We start from the raw sequence: 24504 nt of genomic DNA on the forward strand, positions 1-24504 counted from the left end.
GATATTTTCTGTTATTAAAGGCATTAAAATATATAATACAATTTAGAGATTTTCTTTAAAGAGAATGTTAAAATAAGCAAAAATCTGGTATTCAATAAAATAGGTGTCAGTTATCCAAAAAATAAATTTAAGTGAAATGCTCTTTCTTTAAACAATGTTGGTTAAATAAAATACTCTAGTTAATGGACCTTAATTATTTTTTCATTGTGTTCACGGAAGACTTTTGAAGTCCTCAGTCCCAGGGAAGTTTTAAGAGCTGTTAAGCATCTGAGATGCTGAGTATCTGGGATGGAAAAATGAAAAAGTGGGGAAATTCAGAGAAACTAGGTGGTTTCCAAGAAATTAAGAATCACAGGGTAATGGAATAAAAAAAGTTGGAAAGGTCTTTAGAAATATCCTAGTCTAATCTCTTTAACATTCAAATGAGAAAACTACTGCCTAGAGAAGCTAAGTAACTTTTTCAACTAATAGCCAATGTCAGCCAAGCCTCACAGTAAAACCGTGTAAAAACTTGTGAAATGAGTTGGTTCTTTAATCTGTATCATTGACTTCATGCATCGCTACCAAATCACTATATTATATTTTTACATTTTTGCTATAATATTTTATTTAAAATCCCACTCATATATACTCATAGTTAATTCTAAGTTTGAAAACACATTCCACAAGAAGTTTGAAAACATCTTCTACAAGCAAATACAAATATTTTTATTTTCTACCTTGTATTATGTTCAGCTTTACTCTTTCCCATTGTTAGAAATGTTAATAGAGTTTATTATGAATAAAAAATTGTACTAACCTAAATGGTTGTACAACATTGGTGACAAAATGAATGGAACAAGAACTTTTGTCCTATTCTCATGACAAATATTATTTACATATTCTCAATTAATAGTTAACTGGCTGACACCTTGCCACTTAACCATGTCTTAAGATTCTAAGAATTAAGGAGGTTTTCTTTTAAAAAAATCCAGTTAAGCTGAGAGGCTTTGAGAGATTTTTGTTTATCAGAAAATTACACTGAGAACTCGGAAGATATTTTAGATAAAAGCGCCTATACACAGAAACAAGTTTTTTTCTGCTTCTCCATCAAGGTAGTGCCTTATTCAGACTGATATCACAACCTGTACACTATATTAGGAAAAAAAACCTATCCTGCGTCAAATGGTGAAATTTTATAGATTTCATAAATTCAGTAAATAACATGAATTTAATCAAATTCTGTGACTCAAATACAGATTTCAATAGAAGAAGGAGGTTTGACCTGAGCCCAGGGACGTGGCTGCTAAGACCATCTGCCTGTCCACTTGCATGTAGGTCAGTAGGTCAGGTGTCACCTGCATACACACGCCAACGGCTGCTGACTCTCTAGCATTCTTAATATACAGAATTTCCTACAGGACTGACCCAAACACTTAGAAACAATCTTGGCTCAATTTGAGCTTTGCTTTCCAGTATTATGGATATATGCCACCAAAATCATAGAGCTGTGGACCTGAACAGTTTCCTTAGTCTTTCCTCCAAACCTGAGAGAAAACTGCACATCAAGAAGATGAGCAGTTCTGTATATGAGTATGGATGTAAATAGAGAAAAAAGGTCTGTTAATAGTAGTTGCCTTTGGGGTGGAAAATGGAATTGAAGAGGTTGAAATTTCATTTTCATTCTCTATATTTCTGTACTGTTAGGATTTTTACAAGAAGACTTTCTTACGCAATTTAAAATACATTGAAAAAATTTATGCAATTCTTAAAGCTTTAGAGAAAAGGAATACAGCTTTCCTTGGTAACACTATTTTTCAGAGATAGAATCTCGTCATTTGACTTTAGGTAACTTAATCCCACCCGCTACAATTTAAGGTCATTTTTGTTTTTGTGGTTAAGAAAATGGAGAACTGCCTAGAATCTTCTACAGCAGTTTTCAAATATTTCTTAAGCCAAAAATCTTTCACCAAATGAAACCTTTTCCTGAAACCCAACAAATGGGACAGAGAAAAGGTGGAGCTGAAGGAGCCTATCACTTGCCCTGCTCCTTCTGGCAAGTGAAGCACAATTAAAACCCTTTTGTAAACACGCTTTCACATAGAGGAGATGTTTGTTAAATCAGCCTTCTCTTTTTCAGGTTATCTTATTAATCTAAATGTTTAAAGGTGCTTTCTGCGGGCTGGCCTGGTGGCACAGTGGTTAAGTTCACACGTTCCACTTCGGTGGCCTAAAGTTCCCCAGTTCGGATCCCAGGTGCGGACCGACATGCCACTTGTCAAGCCATGCTGTGGCAGGCGTCCCACATATAAAGTAGAGGAAGATGGGCATGGATGTTAGCTCAGGGCCAGCCTTCCTCAGCAAAAAGAGGAGGACTGGAGGCAGATGTTAGCTCAGGGCTGATCTTCCTTAAAAAAAAAAAAGTGCTTTCAGTAATATTTCAGAGGAAATAAAAGAACTATGATTTGCAAATGTCCAAAGGCTTACTGCTATCGACTGAATTACTGCTAAAAGATCATTACATGGATAAAGGCTGATTATTCCTGTTGTTTGTTGTCTGTGATATGGACTGTCCAACATTTACTGGGATGTTCTTATTGAGAATTTACATATATTGCTGGAGTACAATATGTGCTGTATTCGTACATTTGAAGGAGCATCTCCAGGACTGTTCATGAAGCCTTCTATAATGATTACAATGATAAACATCACCTACCTTCGGGGTTTATCCATTCACGTGTTGAAAGGGGGGGTTCTCAGTCTCACGCAGTACTTCTATATAGAACATACAGAAACCTTCCAGTTCCTGGGTCCTGCTAACCAACTCTGATCTAAGGCTCATTTTCCAAAAGGAGCACTGCCCAGCCGTGACGAATTCAGATCAAGTGAAGAGTAGGGCTTAAAATGTCCTTGATAAATAAGTACTGAAACGACTGAGAATGTTTTCCTGAACAAGAACGACCTCATCTGAAAGTGTTAGCGTGCCAACCACATGGGACCAAGTTATCAGAGAAAAACAACTGCTCTGCTGTTTGGTTAACTGATACAGACACGTAAAGTAAAACACTGTATAATGAGATATGAATGAAAGGAAATTATCCCTAGGTAAGAAAGGACCCAGTACTTGCTTTTCTCCTTTGTAATCTCTCTCCTCACCTAGGAAAAAAGCATTTAATTGAAAGTTTAAAATATTATTTCTAGGCCTACTACAATCAGAATCTCCAGAGACTGAACCCCCCAAGTGTGGCAGACAGGACTTACTAACTACCTAAAACCACTGCTCAGGCATGCCGGTGGGGCCCTCCTCCACCCCAAGGGGTAAATCACAACTGGGCTAAATCAATCTCTCTAACACCATTCCTCTCTGCCGGCTGGTGGTTCAGAGCTGAGCGTAATTCACTCTGTCCAATGAAGTTTGTGAGCAAGGCTATTGGAGGCCACTGGGTAAGACTCCTAATAAAAAGACAGGGAAGCAAGAGAACCCTCTCCTCTTTGTGCCTTTAAATTGTGTGTGTGTGTGTGTGTGTGTGTGGAAATGGAGCTGTGGAGGGGCACTATGTTTCTTGGAACTCTAGCAGCCATCATTCACCCATGAAGAAAAAGGCAAGATTGGCTCATAGAAAGTGACCTAGAGCCTGATATCACTGGGGACCGAACAAACCCTGGACGCGCTTACCTTCAGACATCTTGTTGTGTGGGAAAAATTAAACCTGTATTTTTGAAAGTAATTTTGGCCAAATATCCTGTTACTTGCAGCCAAAAGCACCCTAACCAATCCAACAGGTGATTCTGACGCAGAGCCAGCTCTGAGAAGTTCTGATGAGGAGCAGTGATGAGGGACCTTTGGCTCACACATATCTATCTCCCTAGCTTCTTGACATGGTGCAAAATCTTCAGAGGACACACAACCAGAACACTGCCTTTGTATTGATATATCTCAACAAATAAACCGAAAATAACAATTTTAGTAGCTAAAGACCAATACCAAGGTTTTTAGGACCACCCTTTTAGTCAATAGAGATCATATACATTGTAAAGTTGTATATTTTCCCTCCCCATCCCTGAAGTTCATTTGTAATATTTGAATATCGAATTAAAAAAAATTGGGCTTATAAACATGTGATTGTTTTCTAAATTTCTACCCATGAAACAAACAAAACAGTAACACAACACCACTACCATCCCTGCCTGCACTTCCTTTTTGCTCTCTCTACTTGGTAAAATTCTATCAGTCATTCAACATTTAACTTACAAGTCACCTTGTCAATTAGTATTTCCTAACTCCACATAGACTAGCTCTGTCCCTCTTTCTTCTCTCTGAGGACTCACTCACTTATTTGACAAACATCTATTAAGCTCTTGCTATGTTCTAGTCCTTGTGCTGGGGATTCAAAAGTAAACAGTCTGACATAGTTCCTCTACTCAGAGGTTAAAACCTAATCAGAGAATGACAGATCATTCCTTAAGCAACCATAATAGAATGTAGTAAGTTTCAATTTGGGGCACATAAGACAGCAACCCCATCACTTCAAAATCAGTGACGTTCATCAGACTTTCACTGGATAAGATACCAAGATGACTGAGATGCAGTCTCTATTCTTTAAGGGAGGCACAGAGACTGATATGTGTTCATCAAACCAGTTTCCCCTGCTGCCTGCGCACACAGGTATTTGACATTTCCTAGCCTCTCTTGCAAGTCAGTGTGGCATGTTACTGAGCTCTGGCCACAGGACGTGGGCATGAACAATGTCTGCTACTTCTACTCTTCACTTGTAAGAAACCTCTCATGCAGTCTTCCACATACCCTCTCTTTTCCTGTCCATTGCCTGGAAACTAAGGACTCGACGGTCTTAGGGGATGGCACAGCCATAATATAAAAAGAGTGTGGGTTCCTGAATCACTGAGTAGAAGGCCACTAGCTGAACACCTGATTGAACTTTCCATGAGGGAGAAATAAGCTGCCTCTGTGTTGTTACTGAGATTTTGAGTTTATCTGTTATAGCAGCTAGTGTTACCTCAAGGTAATTTAATTGTGATGTGAGAAGTACAGTCACATAGTTAAATGGAGAAAGGAGGTATTGCCTACTTGGCTGGGGTCAAGCCTTGAAAGAGGACCCACTCTTGTGAAGAAAATAAAGACCAGTACAGGCAGAGAAACCACAGGATTAAAGGATGAGAGGTGAAAGAGAATGTGTCTGTAGGGAACTCTGTGTATATCTGCATCAACTACACCATAAACGGCAAGATGCGGAGTGGTTAGAGGACAATGGGATTAATCCTTACTGTAAATCCTGTGTCACTGCCTCCTAGTTGGGCCATTTGGGGCAAGTTACTTAACCAGTACAGATAAGTTTCTTCATCAGTAAAATGGTGAAAATGCCTATGTCACAGAAAATCTTAAAAAAGTACTAAGTACATCATGCAGTCCCAAAATAGTCCCCTCAATGCTTTCTCCTCCTTTTATAGGATTTTCCCTGAGAAGAAAGCATACATGTGCTGAAGGGACACTGGTAAATTCAAACCTTTCAGTCCTTCATGTAAAGCACAGAAAAATAAAGGAATGGATTTCGAAAAAGGCAAAGAGCTTTTATGATATCTACAAGATATCTTTAATAACTTTATAAAGCTGTTAAAAACTCTTTAGAACTTATCATAATTGTGCTTTCTTTAACATGCAGGATACATGACTCTAAAAACACTGAGAACACCACCGCCTCACACAAGTGTATATACAGGCAGCTCCATTCCCCACATACTGTGTTCCTAGGCTTTGTGTGCAAAAGATGTAAATCCTTTCCCCTAGAGGAAACATCTGTTCTATCATTGGGGTCTGTGAGCAGCCTATCAATTATCAATAGGACTAGGAAACAGTTGGGCATGAACCAGATACTCAACAATTTCTTGTTACAGAATACATTCTGTAAATGTTTTAAATGAAGAAGGCGTTTACATTATATTTGTACAGCAAGAGATGTCAGAGATAATCTAGTCTATGCGTAACAAACTCAAATACCTTCAGGGATAAACTCAATGTGGGGTCTGCAGCACCCGGTGAGGGCACAGCCCAGCTGAAGGCATCAGATCACTGCAGACCCCTGGGCCTCATCTCATGTCTTCACTTCCCATCAAAAGAAACTGAAGAGATTAGGTTTAGATGACTCTTGGAGGCTACAGAGCAAACATATTAATGAGTCAGCGCAGAAAATAGAAACCACTCCAGGTATTTTAAGCAGAAAGAGATTCTACAGGGAATTGAGTGAACTGTTGAAAGGGCTAGAGAGCAGGGTCTACGCTGGGCCTCCAGGAAGGACTTCTAGAACACTAGTAACTGAACCACTGGGGAATGTACTATTTTTGCCTCAATCAGGAGACCCCACAGGGACTACAGCGTTCAAGAACAACACTGTAGCTGAGACCCAGAGAGGCTGGGATCTGGAAGCTGCCTGGACAGAGAACACAGAAGATGTTTCCCACCTCCCTCAACCACCTCCGGACAGCCAGAGAGCTGGTGCTTCAACACGACAACGCTGACCTGGCTGTCCCTGCTGCTGTAAGGCCCTCCCAACACCCACAGTTCTGGAGACTGGACACTCGCATCTCCTGCACCGTCCTTGTCAACAGAAATTCGCCAAAAATAGCAGGGAGATGCCTCTGCCTCATCCCTGCCTTCGAAATCTCAGGCAAGTCATCTACTTGCCAGACGCTAATTTTACATCCAGAACTCTACCTGCGAGGGAGTCTAGGAAATACTTTAGCTTTCCAGTTTCGCCTGTACAAAGAGGCATACAAGAAGCAAGCAGGAATGGATGTGAGGGCCAAACTTCCACATCCAGGATAGCAACTTTTGGTGTAGGCCCCAGGGCTCAGACCTACATCATCGACCTTTTCCCACTAATTCTACAATGCCTTCTAGGGAAATCCTAAAAAAAGGAAAAAATTAAAAAATAAAAATACAGGCAAAATATGCTGGAAAATATATTATGCGATTCAGTCACTTTGCTCACATCATTAGCATACCATGAATCCACTACCTAATTTTTTGTTAGGTATATTCTGATCCATTGGATTTTGAGTTACTGAATGGCAGAAACTTTATTTAATTCATATTTGTATCTCCTGTCCCCATGCCTGCGTGGCCCAGAGAAGACACACGGGTACTTGCTGAATTGAAACGTTACATTCTTGACTTGGAGAGAAACAGTAAACTAGAATTTCACGAGAGCACTTTGTAGCAGCAATAACTTCAGGCGGAGGCCCCATTAGAGAGATGGAGTGGGGTTGAAAAGGGCTTTTAGTCTTTCAGTGGAAACAGAGGTTGACTTGTCTCAGTAGGGTATCTGCCTCTCTCTATCCACTCATGTTATCCATTTCTTGACCGGAGGCTAAAGGAAATGTGGCTTCCTGCTGTTAATCTTCTAGGGCAACAAGTACACCAGCTTCTAGGGTGAGATAACAGGCTGCTGCCTGGGAAGTACAGTCACTTGACATGTTGATAGTTCTGAGAAATGCGTTCTCGGGCAATTTTGTTGTGCAAGCATCAGAGTGTACTGAAGCGGAACAAAATGTGTGACCCCAAAATGTGTTCTTTCAACATGAACATTATTTTAGGATTATTTGTAAGAAAAAAAAGACTCAGAGGTTTTTCTTGTTACCTTCACTTTAAGCGCCTAAAAGTGATACAAAAACCTGTCTCAGGAAGCGAGCTATGTCACCTTGGTGTGACAAGAACGAGGCAGTAGAGCGGGAGGAGCCTAGAAAAGCCTGTTTGCTGGGCTCCCCTCTGTCTTCTGTTTCTGCGTGGCCAAACACTTGTTTTCCAAATGTTTGCTCCTTTTCTCCTACCTGTGAACTGCCTTCCTACCCTCTGAAGCCCCTGGCTCTCCCCACCCCCAACATCTTTTGTCTTCAGCTGAGGATGGCATTTAAGGCGAGGGCCTCGGCCATTTTGGCAAGTTACTTGTTTTCCTGGGTTTCTCTCGTGTACACACGCTATTAGGCTTTCCTTCTCCCGTTAGAGTCTCTCGTGGCGATCTGATCATAGAGCGGCCAGAAGAGCCGGAAGGCAGAGGAGCATCTCTCCGCGCCCCGCAGCGCGCACGCAGCCCCGGCGGCAGAGCCCGCACCGCCGGCTGCAGGGCCGCTGACGCCCCCGCGGGAGGCCCGGGCAGCACGGCCGCCCCCAACTCGACAGTGGTGCCGGCTCCAGCGGCGGCGTCTGGGCGCAGCGGCACCTCGGCCCACAGGAGCCACACCCTCCGGTTGTTTTAAGAACTAAAATAAACGAGAGAAACCCACGGCAGCAACAACTAACAAGTGAGCGCGCACACAGCCACGCACCCCAGGGCCGCGCCCGCCTCCGCGCCCCCGGCCCGCAAGCCCTGAGGCCCCGCCGGTTCCGCTTACCCTGGCGTCTCGGGGGCCCAGCTCGCGGCCCGCGGGGGGCCCGGCTGCGCCGCGGCTCAGGGACGGGCGGGCCCGCGGGGGACCCGGCTGCGCCGCGGCCCAGGGACGGCCGGGCGGGCGCCCGCACGCATCGCCCCAGGCGGCGCCCCGCCCTCTCGGCGCGGGAGACCCGGGCGGGCCCGCGGCCTCCACGGGTCCGGGGCTCGGCGGCGCGGCGCTGGCGGCCTTAGGCGCTGTGCGGGCGGGGAGCCGGCGGGAAGGGTCGGGCGAGGCCGCGCGGGGAGGGCGGGCCGGCAGCCCGCGGCGGGGAGCCCGGTTCCCGGGCCGGGCCGTCGCGCGCTCCGGGCGCACCGCGGCGCGTCTTCTCCAAGGCGCCGCGAGAACAGGACCCTTGCAGCGAGCGGCGTGGCGGGCGGCTCGTCCCCTCGGCCGCGTGTTGGCTCGAGCCTCCCGCTGGCCCGCGTGGATGCTGCGGTGCCGGCGGCAGCCCGCGTCCCTCCCCTCCCCTCCCCTCCCTTCTGCTTCAGGTCTGCCTTCCCTGATCGACCCCGCCACCCGAGTGTGAGCCTGGGCGCGCGCCCCTTCCGGGGCATTTCCATGTCCTTCAGAAATAAAGAATTTCTTACCTGTTTTTTACTCCTTTAAGCAACTGCCAGTTTTAATCACCGCTGTTCAGGCGAGACAGACAGTGTCCAGGACCGTCCCCAGCAGACAGGAGCCGCTCCTCCTCGTCTCTCAGGTGCTCCTTTGTGGACAGGATGGAGGAACCCAAGTCCCGTCCCATGACCTGGCTCAGGCCGTCTACAATGGTTATTTTCCTACACTGACTCTTCCTCCCTAAAGCTTGAAAGGCTTCTGGTGACATCCAGCTTCCTCTTACCACAGGAGTGAAATGTATTTTTCCTTTTCTTTCAGTCATATGCTCCTCATTGATCCATCAACCTGATTAATTAACCTTACTTTAGAGAACATGAACTTTTGGGCTCCAGTTTACTTTTATTGTTGACACTGTTTTATAGTTCACAGTTAGCTCTGAGAGAACTGACCCTGAGGGTCATGTGTTAATGTTAGAATCCACTGCAATTATTATAACAAAATGTTATCCTTTCATTGTCCATTAAAAATTTCCTTGTTAATATTAATTAACATTCTAAGAGAAAAGACTGCTCATTTATTATCTATATGTGCATCATACCATTTGGTCTTTTGAGGTAGCTACAAATAAAAAACAAACACAAAACGCTAAAACTAAAAGAACAAGAAAAAACTTCCTAGTACTCTCTCATACATGAATTTACTTGAACTTTTTCTTGGAACTTTTATTTTCTTTAGTTTTGTTTCCTGTTATATGATTCATTTATATTTATTTATCCAGAGACTATTTCTAAGTTTTATATCCTCCTGTCTGTTATCCTGGAATTTGGTGAAGAAATCTATACTTAATCTAAAAAATATCCCTCAAACTGATGATACTGCTGATGCAGATCAAGGCTGCCCGCTGGAGAGAAGCCCAAGGCGTCCTGGCCTACATACCCATCTACATCATCCTCCGGGAAGCACAGGACATCCTGACCTCATTGATCTGATTCTTACCCAAAGTTCTAGGACCACCCAATAACCAGAGCCACCTGCAAAGACACCATTTTAACATTTTTTTCATGATCTTTCCTTTGTCTTGTAAAGAAATAACTCACATACCTATGCCTTATAAATTTAGCCCTACCGTCAACCCATTGCAGCCCTTCACCTCCCCTGGGTCCTGTCCCCATGCTGCAGCTCTTCACCGCCCCTGGGTCCTGTCCCCATGCCTGCAGCTCTTCACTGTCCATGGGTCCTGTCCCCATGCTACTCCATGCTATTCTCTTAATAAAAGAGCACTACTGCCAGACCTCGAGAGTCCAAGAAATCTTTCTTTTGACTCCTCGGCTCGCCAAGACTGCATCACTGCGTTAGTTAACTATTATGTTTCTTAGGCTCATGTCAAATGTCATTGTTTATTTTAATAAAGATCTTTTAGTTAGACTAAGAAAATAGTACTTAATTACAAGTGATAACATCCATTAAGTATAAACACCTGATGATTATTTTTATTTTATATAACAGACCAACATATAGTTCTGAATAGTCTATAGTTCTTTTAACATAAGTTAGTGAAGCCAAACTCCTTCCTACCTTTGCTGTTCATTTATAACGGTGTAAAAATTTTAAATTAGTATCCACATACAGACCAATGCAGACCTGAACAAAAACATCTGAATATTGGGAAATAGAAATGAATACACTTTTCTTTTAAAAAACTTACTTTTTTCCTTCATATTTTAATTTTATATGCTTACAAATTGAGGCTTATTTTAAAAACTATTCTTTTGCTGTGATGTTATTAAGCTACAATGATTTCAAAAGAGATTAATATATTTAAAGAATCAAATTCTTGTGAACAATGACATCCTTAAAAAGGGCTTGTTTTCATTAATATTCCATTAATACGAAAGAGATGATGAGTGAGTTTTCTTCATAGCCGGGTTTACAGTGTATAGGAAGGGCCTGCCTTCCCAGCAAGGAGATCCTGAATCACAAGCTCCAGCCTCCATCAATGATGACAGGATTACCTGTGATGTAGGCAGACTGTAGTGATAAACACAAGGAGACCCAACAATTAGCCAGGTTTAACACAGGTTGTGTTTCTTCAATTTTTGTATGACTGAGATAACTAAACAATTTACTCTCCTGGTAACAGGAAACTTCACTTAACAAACAGAATTTAGGAAAATTAGAATTAAGTTTCGGGTGATTTAAAACTTCTGAGTGTTCTTGTGATCCAGAGCTAAGTGGCCTCTAGCTGGTGTTTGAGCATGTATCACATTCTACGCAGGGGCTATTAGGTATTTGGTCTCAGAATCAGAAAATTAAGCAGTTTGGTGATATATACCCATTCTCCAAATTAGGATAAAGTCGAGGCTAAAATAGTACACTTTAATTTTGAGACTCAGAACTATTCTAAACTAGCTGAGTTTTATGCCACTAATAAACTTTTGAACATAATCAAGTGTGTCAGTCATAAAGTGGTGGTGTCAATTTACAAATAGAATTGTTTTAAAAGATGGTGTATATTTAGTTGGTCAACATACACAGGTAATTCCACGAACTGGAGCATGCTAAATGTGTTTTTAAAATTTATGTGAATACTAATAATTATCTATTGAACTACAAAAAAATATTCTATACTAACTTCAGACATCTAAATCTGTGTAAAACTAAAGGAGTTAAAAATATTACTGTTTTTTCCCCACAGAATTTTTCATTTTCTAAATAATTCAAGGTGAAGTGATCCTTGTGGTAGAGGTTTAACAGTCTTTTAACTTAAACATGGATAATAAAGACTCTAATTTGTGTTCTTAGTTTTAAACTCATCTAAAGCCTGAGACAATGGAAGAGGCAAGAAGGAAAGACATCATAATAGAAGAACAGAAATTTTTTTTTTTTAGGAAGAGTAGCCCTGTGCTAAGATCTACTGCCAATCGTCCTCTTTTTTTTTTTTTTTTTTTGCTGAGGAAGACTGGCCCTGAGCTAACATCCATGCCCATCTTCTTCTACTTTATATGTGGGATGCCTGCCATAGCATGGCTTGACAAGCGGTGCATAGGTCCACACCTGGGATCCAAACCAGTGAACCCCTAGCCACCAAAGTGCAGACTGCAAACTTAACTGCTGCGCCACCAGGCTGGCCCCAAGTTCAATATATGAAAACGGATCATATAAAGCAGATAAATCAGTTTATCAAGAAACAACCCCAATTCCCTCAAGTTTTTTTAAAAAGGCAAGTTCTCTGTTTTATATATGGACTCCTCTGGTCTCCTCTAAAAGGCCAATGGTCCTTTTGTTGCACATTTCAAGCCAGAACATTTCTAAATATTTGGTAACTTAAGTTCTGGCTAAACAAGGACAATTTAGCTTATCAGCAGTACCTCAAAATCAAGTGAGCTCTTCTGAAGATATAGATTCAGAGAAATCACAAAAGCCAATGTATGCTCCATTAATCAAATGCCTAGCAATTTCCCCAGCTATTAATTAACAGCTGTTGTAATAGTTCTGACAAGTAGTAACTGCTCTGTCACTAAAACATTTCAACCCTTCTATCTGCCACATTCATCAACCACCTCATGTGCACCAAATCACTGTAAAGAGGAGCTAAGTGGCCAGTGACACACCTCTCTCCTGCCTGCTCCCTTTTCCTTCTTTCTGCTCACACGTTAGTTTCCAGGGCATGTAACATTTCAAGACATAACATAGGGGGATATTCTTGTGCTCTATTCCTTATAAATGTAGTTTCTGCCTTCACAGTTGTAAGCCATTTAAAAATATACAATAGCCATTAAGGAAGAAACTGGGGGGCTGGCCCAGTGGCGCAGTGGTTAAGTTCGCACATTCCGCTTCTCAGTGGCCCGGGATTCGCTGGTTTGAATCCTGGGTGTGGACATGGTACCGCTTGGCATGCCATGCTGTGGCAGGTGTCCCACATATATAAAGTAGAGGAAGATGGGCACGGATGTTAGCTCAGGGCCAGGCTTCCTCAGCAAAAAACAGAAGGACTGGCAGTAGTTAGCTCAGGGCTAATCTTCCTCAAAAAAAAAAAAAAAGGAAGAAACTGGTTACTAAATAGATGCAAAGTGGAAAGAGACAGAATTAGGAATTTCCATATATGATGACAAACAGTAAAAATTCATAGGAAAAGAGTCAGTGGGATTCTTCTAAATAAGTTTCCAGTAAAACTAAGAACACCAGATGCCAATTCTGTGTCTCCTGGACACAATTATATCTGGTTAACTCTCTCCCCATTTCACCTGAAGCTCTCATGATTTTGGAGGTTCGTTTGATTTACACTTAATCAAGGCTTCCCCAACTGTAATTTTTGAAAGTAACTGTTTCTCATAAAATTGAGTGATTTAATTTTTTTCCATCCTCCATTTTATTTGCTACAAGATTTGGTGACATATAAACTTGAATGAGGAAGAGTTAGTGGCTCAGATCAAAGTGGTCTTTCTTTGAGCAAATTAAATCAGAACTTATCCCTACCTCGTAAATGCAGCAACTTAACGATCATATGCTGTAACTCTGTAAAATGACATTACTTGATGAGCAAAAATAGCGGGCCAATGTGATTGAGAATAATGACCTCCCTGGGAAGAATAGCGCTTACTTCATCAGAAGCCAGGTACACGCAGAGCAGGGCTATTTCTTCTGCGGTTGCAAATCTTCCCGTCCTCTGTCTCTTCAGGAAGTCGCTCCGTGCCTGTGACCAGACACCACACCAGACATCAGTGGTGTGAGCTAAAGTATGAACTCACTGGCAGCTCCTTCAGGAGGCAAAGCAAGAGAGATCTACAGAGGCCACTGGCCTGCTGCCTCGATTATTCACGCATGATACATGAGAGTATCATTAATATTATTAACTGTGGGCCACGCAGGACTATGGTGACTCCTACGCTGCTCAAACTATTTGTGTTATACTAAAACCTACAGACACTGTGACAGATCAGGAAGTTAATCTTAAAGTAGAGGGTTTTTAAATTTTTCTGAAAATGTGGTGAAATATACATAATATAAAATTTATCATCTTAACCATTTTTAAGTGTACAGTTCAGTAGCATGAAGTGCATTCACACTGTTGTGCAACCAATCTCCAGAAGTCTCTTCATCTTGCAAAGCTGAAACTCTATGCCTACTAAACACTAACTCCCCAGGCCCCTCCCCCAGGCCCGGCTACTACCCTTCTACTTTCTGTCTCTATGCATTTGTCTACTCTGCGTAAGGAAGAGGGCATTTTTTTTAACTAAAAGATTTAAACACATTTAAAATAGGAGACATACCTCTTCAGGGTTTGGTCTGGCTTGTATTCTTTCTTGCAGAGATGGGGTATCAACGGTTCCTAAATCAAAGGGTGACATTCAGCTTGGTTACTTACTTAGACTGAAAAAGAAATTGGCAACTCAACTTTAAACTTCCTTTCCGTAGGATACAGGTACCAGAGAAATCCTGTCCATAACTTGGAACAGCAATTTCACCTCTTCTGCCTGCCCTTTTATTTCAACAGCATTTCCATGATTTTTAAAAGCACAGACTACAATTCACTATGACACTAGGCAGGGACTCTGAGTGAAACACCAGCATTTTAGTCGCATTACACTGACATGATACTTTATGGACTGTATGCAGTTTTACAGGTATTATCTCAGTAATCCTCACAACAACCCTGAGGGCTAGGTAATATCACACAATTCTTTACCAGTACAAGGACCCACATTGTCTCAATGATCTCAAAACCATTCTTTGCTGTCACGTTCACTCTGAATCCTCAGGGACAGCTCCATGCTTGTCACAGTCCTTGGTTCTAAATTTTCCTCATTATCTTGCCAGTTTTCATTGGCTTCAAATTCCTATTTTAACATTGTTTCATGTTTTTCATTGAAAAATATAATTTACAATATTTTACTTAAAAAAAGAAAAATAAGAATGACACTAAAATTTTTACAACCCCACTTAGTTCACCTTCCTACAGAGCAAGTTCCCCAGACTTTTTTTGTTAACGTATGTAACCTGTAAATTCTCAGGAAGCCTCTTTCTGACTGACAGTACTCCAGGAGGCCACACGGTCTTCCTACGGTCACGGAAAATGATCTGCAGTCATCCTTCAGGTCCATCTTTAGAGCGGGCTCCTCACAGCACTGCAGATTTGAGGTCTGCTCAGAAATAATTCCTTAATTTTATGACCATTTGCCATTTCTCTGGAGAGGCTGGGAAGCTTCAAAATTTGCACTTTCTGACACTTTTCTGTCTAAGAACCCTTTCTTTAGCTTCTTTCTCCTCTCACATTTTACTCGGAGGGGCGGCACTCTCCCCACTCTGGGAGGAAATTGCCTTCGCTACATTGCCTGGTTCATTAGAAACATTTTATACCTTCCATGTCACTGCAGCCAATAGTGCTGATAAAATTTCTGAAACCACATAACAAAGACCCCCTTGTATCCAGTTTCAGACAACATTTTTTTTTTTAAAGATTTTATTTTTTTCCTTTTTCTCCCCAAAGCCCCCCGGTACATAGTTGTATATTCTTCGTTGTGGGTCCTTCTAGTTGTGGTATGTGGGACGCTGCCTCAGCGTGGTCTGATGAGCAGTGCCATGTCCGTGCCCAGGATTCGAACCAACGAAACACTGGGCCGCCTGCAGCGGAGCTCGCGAACTTAACCACTCGGCCACGGGGCCAGCCCCTCAGACAACATTTTGCTTACTTCTCTCATCAACAGCCTCCTTAAAGTCCAAAATTTCACCAGCAGTGTGCTCAAGATGCCTTGAGCTTCTCTAACACTCTCCTCAAAATCCTTACAGCTTCTACAGCTTCCTCCCACTGAGGAAAATGAGCGTCACATCTTACATGTGGCCAGTATGAATGGCCATTAAATGAGAGCTGTGGATCAAGCCTATGCCTTCTGCTTCATTCCACTGTCACCTGACTCTGCTGTGTCCATGGCACAGGCTGACACACCATGCTACTGTCTACCCAAGTCGTGCTGACCAGCTGTGACTCTACAGCCATCAGCACCATCCCACACACACTCATTCCCCATCATGTTTCCTTCTGGGACTGGCTCAGTGAGTCACAGCTAGTTCCTTGTCCCAGAGAATTTGATAACATATTTTCCAATCTTCTGAAAAGGCTAGCTGCTAAAACAATCACATTTTCCAAATCATTTTGCCATTTATTCCACCGGGTAAATGGTACCAAGAACAGATAGGCTCAGGTATCACCAGTTTGTATGTTAAAACCAAGTGAAACTGTCTCTTCTGTATCCTCCTGTTTCTTAGTGCTACCGATGTTTACCTTTTTAGTCCAAGAAAAATTATACACAACACCTCCATAAGGGGAATGCTGTAGCTTGAAAGTGACAAGAAATTTTCACATATTGAGGTATATGGGGTAGCTATTTTGGTTTAAAACTGATTTGGCTTGAACTAAAGACACCTGACTTATAGCCTATCAAACATCTGCCTTAACCATTAAAGAGGGCATTATGCATTATCTCAAAGTAAAAGAAGGCACTCTTTGAAGATAAGGATGCACACTTCCCCTCCTGTGCCCACCACTATCAGAACTCTTTAAAGATAAGTTCCCCTTCCTGACATCAGGGTCATGTTGACCTGCTTGCTAATTTGCAACTGAGTATCTCTCTGAAACTTTGATGAATATGTATCCTGGGTGTGTTTTATGGATGTTCTGTGTTCTAAAAAGGTATAAAACTGTACTGAAAACCATGCCTCTCTGGAACGCTTTCTTCCTTTGTAGAGACTGCCTGATTCAAGTAAAACGCACCTTATCTTTCTTATCTATAAAATGGTTATTGGTTATTCTGTGTCAACAAAAGGTATATAGTCGTCTTCCCTCTTTAATAAATCAGTGGTTTTCAACCTGAGGGGAGACCAGGCTGGATTACATCAGAATCTCCTGTGGGGCTGTCCAGCCTATTCCCCGTCAACTCCCCCCCAGATCCTAGCATACCCTCCAGGTCGTGAAAGGTCCCACAGGGAACTGCAATGCTTCCCCTCCTCAATCCCCACACCAGCTGTGAACTACTGAGAAAAACCTGGATCCTGGATGTTCATTTCATTTCTTTCCAGAGAGGAAGTTAGTAATTCTTCTTAGGTAGCCTATATTCATTTTGGTCAGTGGAACCAGGTGAAAGGGCATATCTAATTAATAGACACACCTACAGATATTAAGAAAATGAGAAGTCATTCCTAAGAAATAGGTTATTGAATGCTTTAGTTTGGACACATTGAATGTCCTTGCTACTAATAAGTTCTGCTTTTCTCCTTTCTTTTATGAGCGGTCAGCACATTTGGGTGAAGAGCCAAACAGTAAATATTCTTGGTGTTAAGAACCATTTGTTTTCAACTCTGCTGTTGTAGGATGAAAGCAGTCATTGCCAATACAAGAAGCAAACTGGGTGTGGATGTGTTCCAATAAAACTATATTTACAAAATAGGCGGTGGGCTGGATTTGGCCTGCAGGCCATAGTTTGCTGACTCACTTTGTATAGCATCAAGGAAGGTATTAATCCCTCCTTTTTATCCCTGGGCCAACCCAGGTGATTTCCACGGCAGAGCCCCTGTGTTCTGGGAGGCTCCTCTTACTTTCTTCCGCTGTCCTGTGAGCATGGGCTACTTTTCATCTTCCCCCCGACACAGTCATCCCTGGTCTGCTTCCAAAACAGTAAGCCCTGGTGACTCATGTCTCTTAACCCAGTGGTTTAGAATTGCCGCCACGTGCATGAGCAGCATGTAAACTGTTTGCCTCAGTGGCTTATTCCTGATGACTTAGGATCTCTCTCCCAACTGACTGTTAGACTGTTACCTTAACAGGATGGGACTCTTTCCCTTTTGAACTTGTCCCAATGACAGGCCACAGTAACAGGTAGTAAACAAGCTTATGGAGATCTCTCTCACAGTGGCAAGTGGGATGTCACAAAGGACAATTTCATAGCCCTGTGGAGCCTAACTCACCTGGACACACACAGTTGCACCTGATCCCCTGCTGGATGAAGTCTGCAGCCACGGACTTTGTGAGGCCAATCACGGCTGCCTTGGTTGTGCTGTAGACACATCTGTTCACAACTCCTGAGGATGAAGAGAAGGTTCGACAAGTGAAGGAATGAAAAACACAGTCTCCTCTAGAAAGGGAACACAAATTAGTGTCCCCAGTAACCAGTGTCATGCTTCCTCTCACCCCACTGTTTTTTAAAAATTGATATCAGGTTTTCTCCCTTAATAGGGTGAGTTTCTGAATTTAGGAAAATAGTATCATTATCGGCACAACTCAACTGAGACTCAGGTGTTGAGATGCTGCACTTAAATGACAAGTGGTTTTAGTTTTTCATCATCAGCTGGGAGAAACCTTAGGCAGATTCCAAAAGAAAATTAGGAGTGACATCGGCATCATGGTGGAGTGAGCTGTTCCCTTTGTCTCTCCCTCTTCGAACTACAACTAAATGGTCATTCATTGATCAGCAGAAGATACCCACACAGCACCTCAGGATGCCTGAGAGACCTGCGCAGCTATACATTTGAAGGGGGATGGACTACCCCTGGAGAGGTGGTGGAGATAGGTGAGTACTCTTCTGGTCCCCCAGCAGACCTGTACACGCATGCAGCTGCTCTCCCAGCTGGAGGCCCATAGTACTGCTGCAGCCCCAAGGGTGGGAGCGTGCCTCGGCGTGACCACAGGAACAGGTGATGGCAGCCCTGAGCCCCCGCACGATCACTTTCTCGTCTGGTGGGAGAGCCCAGAGCCACTGCAGTCCCAGGGAATGGCTAGGCTCAGACCCAGTGGGGAGGCCCTGCCTACAAAGCACTAATGGCTGGTGTGACCTAGGAGCAGATGGCAGTGGAGCTGTGCACCCAGGCAAACAAATTCCCAGCTGCCTTGAATGCCCATAGTACCACTGCGGCCCCAAGGGGTGGACTGCAACTCAGTGGGACTGTGGGAGCAGGCAGCAGCCCTGAGCTCCTGCATAATCGCTTTCTTGTCTGGTGGGAGAGCCCACAGGGCCTCTGCAGTCCCAACAAGTGGCCCAGGCTCGGACAAGCAGGGCTGACAGGGATCACGGTGGGCTCAGATTACACAGGTGCTGCCCCCTCTCCAGTGGTGGCAGGTGGAATGTATGACCAGATACTATCAGTATGCAAATGCACAAATCCACCCCATTGAATGGTATGAAGTATATTAATACTCCTGACCAGAAGGAAAAAGACAAATACTCAGAAAGCAATCCTGAAGGCACAGAAGTCTACAATCTAAATGACAGAGAATTCAAAATGGCCATCATAAAAAACTCAATAAGTTATGAGAACTCAGAAAGACCGTTCAATGAAATCAGGAACAAAATTAATGAACGGAGAGAATTCTTCACAAAAGAGATTGAAACTATAAAGAAAAAAACGATCAGAAATGTTGGAGATGAAAACACAATAAATGAGATAAAGAAAAATTTGGAGACCTTGAATGACAGAGCTGATATTACGGAGGATAAAATTAGCAATTTAGTGAACAGAAATACAGGTATTCCAGAGGGAGAAGAGAAGGAGAATGGAGCACAAAACTTGTTCAAAGAAATAATAGCTGAAAACTTCCCAACCCTGGGGAAAGAGCTGGAATTAGAAGTAAAAAAAGCTAAGAGAACTCCTAATTGCATCAATGTAAAAAGACTTTCTCCAAGGCATGGATTAGTAAAACTGGCAAAACTTAATGGCACGGAAAAAATACTAAGGACAGTAAAGCAGAAGAAAATCACCTACAAAGGAAACCCCACCAGGCTTTAATTGGATTTCTCAGCAGAAACCTTACAGGCTAGGAGAGACTGGAATGATATATTAAAAATTCTGAAAGACAAAAACTCTAAGCCAAGAATACTCTATCCAGCAAACATATCCTTCAGATATCATGGAGAAATAAAATCTTTCCCAGATAAACAAAAGCTCAGGGAGTTCATTGCCACAAGGCCCCCTACAAGATTTGATCAAGAAGGCCTTCATACCTGAAAAGAAGAAGAAAGGGTTTACACAGCCTTCAGCAAGGAGATAAACAGGCAGACAAAATCAGAAAACTGCAACTCTTTATCAGAACAGATTAGCATAACATTAAAGATGAAGGGAAGGAAAATATCAAGAATAAATATAGTCTCATCATTTTAACCACAAACTCACAACACAAAATGGAACAAGTTGTGACAACAATAATGCAGAAGGCGAAGGGGAAAGGGATGGAAACTGCTTAGTCAAAAGAGATAAGAGTCTATCAGAAATGGACTATCTCATCTATGAGATCTTGTACACAAAGTGCAGGTTAACCACTAAAAAAATCACAACTGAGACACAAATGATAAATAAGCAGAAAACTGAGAAAACCATCATAGAGAGCCACCAAACTGAATCATCCGTCTGAAATACACGGGATAAGAAAAAGGGAAATACAGAACAACTGGGAAACAAGTGATAAAATGGCAGCATTAAGCCCTCATATATCAGTAATCACTCTAAATGCAAATGGATTAAATTCCCCAATCAAAAGACATAGAATAGCTGGATGAATTAGAAAACAAGACCCAACAATATGCTGCCTCCAGGAAACACGTCTCAGTTCTAAAGACAAACAAGCTTAGAGTAAAAGGATGGAAGACAATACTCCAAACCAATGGCAAACAAAAGAAAGCAGGTGTTGCCATATTTACAGCAGACAAAGTAGACTTCAAGATAAAAAAGACAATGAGATGGGGCCAGCCTGGTGATGTAGTGGTTAAGTTCACGTGCTCTGATTTGGAGGCCTAGGGTTCATGGGTTCAGATCTTGGGCGTGGACCTACACATTGCCCATCAAGCCATGATGTGGTGGCATCCCATATACAAAAGAGGAAGACTGGCATGGACATTAGCTCAGGGCCAATCTTCCTCACCCAAAAAAAAAAAAAAAGGCAATGGGAGACAAAGAAGGGCAGTATATAACAACAAAAGGGACACTCCACCAAAAGGATTTAACACATATGTGTATGTAACCCAGGAGCACCAAAGTACATAAAGCACCTATTAACTGACCTAAAAGGAGACATTAACAGCAACACAGTAATAGCAGGTGATGTTAACACCCCACTTTCATCAATGGATAGACCATCCAGAGAGAAGCTCAACAAGGAAATAGTGGAACTAAATGAATTACAGACCAGACAGACTTAATAGATATATATAGAACACTCCACCCAAAAGCCAGCAGAATACACATTCTTCTCAGGTGCACGTGGAACATTCTCAAAGAAGGACCACATGTTGGGAAATAAGGCAAGCCTCAATAAATTTAAGAAGATCGAAATCATATCAAGCATCTTTTCCAACCATAATACTATAAAACTAGAAATCAACTACAAGAAAAAAGCTGGGAAAGAGATAAACATGCAGAGACTAAACAACAACCTACTGAGCAACCAATGGATCATTGAAGAAATTAAAGGAGAAATCAAAAAACAACTGGAGACAAATAAAAATGAAAATACACGATACCAACTCACATGGAATGCAGCAAAAGTGGTCCTGAGAGGGAAATTCATGGCAATATAGGCCCACCTTAACCAATAAGAAAAATCTCAAATAAGCAATCAAATTACGCCTAACAGAATTAGAAAAAGAAGAACAAAAAAGGCCCAAAGTCAGCAAAAGTAGGGAAATAATAAAAATTAGAGCAGAAATAAATGAATTGAAACCAAAAAAACAGTAGACAGGATCAATGAAACTAAGACCTAGTTCTTTGAGAAGAAAAACAAAATTGACAAACCCTTGGCCAGACTCACTAATTTAAAAAAAAGAGAGAAGGCTCAAATAAAATTAGAAGTGAAAGAGGAGAAATTACAATGGATACCACAGAAATACAAAGAATTATAAGAGAATACTATGAAAAACCATATGCCAACAAATTGGACAATCTGGAAGAAATGGATAAATTCTTAGACTCATACAACCTCCCAAACTGAACCAAGAAGAAACAGAGAATCTGAATATACCAATCACAAGTAAAGAGATTGAAACAGTAATCAAAAGTCTTCCAAAAAATAAAAGTCCAGGACCAGATGGCTTCTCTGGAGAATTCTACCAAACACTCAAAGAAGATTTAATACCTATCCTTCTCAAACTATTCCAAAAAATTGAAGATGATGAAATACTTCCTAACACATTTTATGAGGCCAATATCACCCTGATCCCAAAGCCAGACAAAGACAACACAAAGAAGGAAAATTACAGGCCAATATTGCTGATGAACATAGACGAAGAATCCTCAACAAAACATTGGTAAACCAAATACAGCATCACATTAAAAGGATAATACAACATGATCAAGTGGGATTTATTCCAGGGATGCAGGGATGGTTCAACACCTGCAAATCAATCAATATGATACACATTAACAAAATGAGGAATAAAAACCACATGATCATCTCAAGAGATGCAGAGAAAGCATTTAACTAGAGCCAACATCCATTTATGATAAAAACTCTCAATAAAATGGGTAGTGAAGGAAAGTACCTCAACATAATAAAGGCCATATATGACAAACCCACAGCCAACATCATACTCAATGGGGAAAAACTGAAAGACATTCCTCTGAGAACAGGAACGAGACAATGGTGCCCACTCTCACCACTCTTATTCCACGTAGTCCTGGAGGTTTTGGCCAGAGCAATTAGGCAAGAGAAAGAAAGAAAAGGAATCCAAATTGGCAAGGAAGAAGTCAAACTCTTGCTGTTTTCAGATGATATGATTTTATATATATAAAACCCTAAAGAATCCATAGGAAAACTATTAGAAACAAGCAACAACTACAGCAAAGTTGCAGGGTACAAAGTCAGCTTACAAAAGTCAGTTGCATTTCTATACTCTAATAACAAACTAACAGAAAGAGAACTTAAGAATACAATCCCATATACAATCCCAACAAAAAGAATAAAATATCTAGGAATAAATTTAACCAAGGAGGTGAAAGACTTACACAATGAAAACTTTAAGACGTTAAATGAAAGAAATTGATGATGACATAAAGAAATGGAAAGATATTCCAGGCTCATGGACTGGAAGAATAAACATAGTTAAAACTTGCATACTACCTAAAGCAACCTACAGATTCAATGCAATCCCAATCAGAATCCCAATGATGTGGAAATAGAACAAAGAATCCTAAAATTTACATGGGGCAACAAAAGGCCCCGAATAGCCAAAACAATCTTGAGAAAAAAGAATGAAGCTGGACACATCACAATCCCTGACTTCAAAATATACTACAAAGCTGTAGTAATCAAAACAACATGGTACTGGTACAAGAACAAGCACACAGATCAATGGAACAGCACTGAAAGCCCAGAAATAAACCCACACATCTACGGACAGTTAATCTTCGACAAAGGAGGCAAGAACATACAATGGAGAACGGAAAGTCTCTTCAATAAATGGTGCTGGGAAAACTGGACAGAAATATGCAAAAGAATGAAGTTAGACCATTATCTTTTGCCACACACAAAAATTAACTCAAAACAGATTAAAGACTTGAAGCTAAGATGTGAAACCATAAAACTCCCAGAAGAAAATATAAGCAGTACACTCTTGGATATCAGTCTTAGCAGTATCTTTTCGAATACCATTTTTACTTGGACAAGGGAAACAAAAGAAAAAAATAAACAAATGGGACTTCATTGGACTAAAGAGCTTCTGCAAGGCAAAGGAAACCAGGAACAAAACAAAAAGACAACCCACCAACTGAGAGAAAATATTTGCAAATCATAAATCCAACAAGGTGTTAATTTCCAAAATAGACAAAGAACTCATACATCTCAACAACAAACAAGCTGATCCAAAAATGGGCAGAGGACACGAACAGACATTTTTCCAAAGAAGATATATAGATGGCCAACAGGCACATGAAAAGATGTTCAACATCACTAATTATTAGGGAAATGCAAATCAAAAATACAATGAGATATCACCTTTTACCTGTTAAAATGGCTATAATTACCAAGAGAAAAACCAAAAAATGTTGCAGAGGATGTGGAGAAAAGGGAAGCCTCATCCACTGCTGGTGGGAATGCAAACTGGTGTAGCCACCATGGAAAACAGTATGGAGATTCCTCAGAAAGTTAAAAATAGAAATAACCATACCACCCACCTATTCCACTACTGAGTATTTATCCAAAGATCATGAAAACATGAATGTGTAAAGATATATGCACCCCTATGTTCACTGCAGCATTATTCACAATAGCCAAGATGTGGAAGCAACCCAAGAGTCCACCGACTGATGAATGGATAAAGATGTGGTATATATACAACGGAATACTACTCAGCCATAAAAAAGACAAAATTGTCCCATTCACCACAACATGGATGGACCTGGAGGGTAATATGCTAAGCAAAATAGGCCAGATAGAGAAAGACAAACACCATATGATTTCACTCATATGTGGAAGAAAAACTAACACATGGACAAAGAAAACAGTTTAGTGGTTACCAGGGGGAAGGGGGTTAGGGTGTGGGCACAAGGGGT

At 41.6% G+C, this 24504-nt stretch overlaps 2 pseudogenes; both read right to left on the reverse strand.

Moving 5' to 3' along the window:
* The window catches only part of LOC123284152 (sodium/hydrogen exchanger 9B2-like), a 52082-nt pseudogene extending 46035 nt beyond the window's left edge, over nt 1–6047 (reverse strand).
* Nucleotides 6048–9686: 3639 nt separating this feature from the next.
* The window catches only part of LOC139044164 (dehydrogenase/reductase SDR family member 6-like), a 30128-nt pseudogene continuing 15310 nt past the window's right edge, over nt 9687–24504 (reverse strand).

Source organism: Equus asinus, unplaced genomic scaffold (genome assembly GCF_041296235.1).
Source record: "Equus asinus isolate D_3611 breed Donkey unplaced genomic scaffold, EquAss-T2T_v2 contig_645, whole genome shotgun sequence".
NCBI classification, from domain to species: Eukaryota; Metazoa; Chordata; class Mammalia; order Perissodactyla; family Equidae; genus Equus; species Equus asinus.